We start from the raw sequence: 2,259 nt of genomic DNA on the forward strand, positions 1-2,259 counted from the left end.
AGAGTGACTGGTGAATTTGAACCATTTGCCTTGGGGTTGGCAGTGCAACCTCTTAACCACTAGGCCACCAGAGCTTCCTAATTATAGTATTAGTAAAGAATACTGAATATACTGTAAACTAACAAAAGAAAGAACAAACTTGTCTTGGAGGAAGTTCAGCCAGAATGCTCCTTAGAAATGAGGCTTGTGAGACTATCTCACATACTTTGGTCACTTTATTAGGAGCAGGTAGTCTGTAGAGGAGGACATCAGGCTTGATAAAGTAGACTAAACTGCTTGTCGTTGAGTCAAACCTAACTCCCAGTTGACCCTCTAGAGGGTTTCTGAGGCTTTCAATTGCACAGGAGGGCATTACCCATTTTTCTCCCCAGGGGCTAACTGGTGCATTTGAACCATGAGAGATGACACCTTTGGGTTACCAGCACACTTCACTTCCTATGGGCTAGGCCACCAGAGAGCTCTCTAAAGCAGTGTCGTTATTGTTTTGTACCCTTGATTTGGAATCAACTCATAGCTAACCCTCCAGCAGGTTTTTAGAAGCAGTAAATTGCCTGGGAGGAGACTGCCTATTGTACTGTGGAGCTGCTGATGGATTTGAACCTTGTGTCTTTGGGTTAGCAACACAGCTCTGTACCCACTAGGCTTCACCAGAGCTCTCTCCCTTAAGTAGAACATTCTCAAAAGAGAGAGAATACCCTCAAAGAGACAGGATAACAGTGGCACTGACAATGGGCTCAAGCACAATGGTTGAGAGGCTGGCCCAGGACTGAGCAGTGTTTTCCTCACTTTGTACAGAGAGTTGCTTGGACCACTTTCATGAGGAATCTGAGTCCTTGGAGAAGAACATCATGTTTGGAAGGGTGGAAGGTCATCACAAGAGAGGAAGACCCTGAATGGGCTGGATTGACACAGTGATTGTGTCAATGGGGCTGGATGTGTTAGAGATGGTGAATTTGGCTCAGGTTCAGAATTACTGTTCATGGGATTGCTATGAGTTGTAGTCCACTCAATGGCACATAACCACCACCACTAGGTACACATCGTGTGTGTTTGGCCATGCATTTACTATTCTGACTTTTCCATTATTCTATGCAAGTGTGTCAAGGGTGGCGAGGGTGGCACAGGAAATGGTAGGTTTCAGATCCCCTGTTTATAGGGTTGTTAGGAGTTGAACTCTGTGGCACACGACACTGACAACTCTTGTCTAGCCTATTTCACTCCTGGAGATTTTCCTTTGGGTTTTAGAGGCTGCAAAAGGGACTGTGTATCTTTGTCTTACTGAGGGGTTGGTGCTGGGTTAGCAGCTACATGGCCAGAGCTCCCTACTTTACCATTGTTGTTGTGGTGCCTTTGAGTCAGAACCAATATGCAGACGACTCTATGGTGGGTTTTCAAAGGTAGTTAATTGCATGAGAAGAGATTGTCCATCTTTCTCTTGCAGAGCAGCTGGTAGATTAGAACCACAGAAGACTAAAATTCTAAATCCAAAAAACTGTCTCATGAGCATGCACTTAGCTTGGGCATGCCAAAGATTTAAGTACAGTCATCTTCAGGCCAGCCCATCCGCACAGCCCCTTTCGTCCCCACTTTTTCCCTAGCCCTATCAGCACTGGTTAAGTGCCCAGGTTCTGATTTGGAACTGAAAAACTCATGATCTTCTGGCTCAGGTTCTGTGAACTGAGTCATTCTGGCAAGGAGAATATTCCGTGACTCAGCAGGCCCAAAGAGGAGGATGTCAGAATCCAGATAATTTCGAGTCTTTTAAAGGCAAGCCGGGGAAACACAAATAACACAGTGGAATAATTTCACAGTAGGCCTGATGTACCCAAGGGAAAAATGTCATTCCATTCCCAGCCTTTTCACTTCCTTCCTTGCCCCTAGTAAAACGATGGGTTGGTTACACATTGATTTATCTGCAGGAAACCGCTCCAGAAAACTCATTTTGATGACTCGAGGAGGGCCTTTTTTTCCAGAGACTGTCAGTCCCCTCCACACCCGGGATCAATCCATGGAGAGGGCTGGCCCGGTGCTCTGAACCTCGCCAGGGCCTCCCAAGCCGGGCTCGGGGCTCGCGGGCAGCCCCCACAGGCCGGCCACGCGGAAAGGGGAACACCTGGCGGGGGGGGGGGGGGGGTCCACGCGACAGAGGCTCAGGCCGTCGCTACACACGAAGACCGCCCTGAGCTAACACCCGGCGCCGCCCCTTTAAGTCCCCCGCCCGACCCCCTCCCCCAGCCTTCCGGGGAGCGGAGCCCGCAG

The sequence above is a fragment of the Elephantulus edwardii genome, unplaced genomic scaffold (assembly GCF_000299155.1).
Source record: "Elephantulus edwardii isolate Elephantulus edwardi_28Jun2011 unplaced genomic scaffold, EleEdw1.0 scaffold00061, whole genome shotgun sequence".
Classification (NCBI taxonomy): domain Eukaryota; kingdom Metazoa; phylum Chordata; class Mammalia; order Macroscelidea; family Macroscelididae; genus Elephantulus; species Elephantulus edwardii.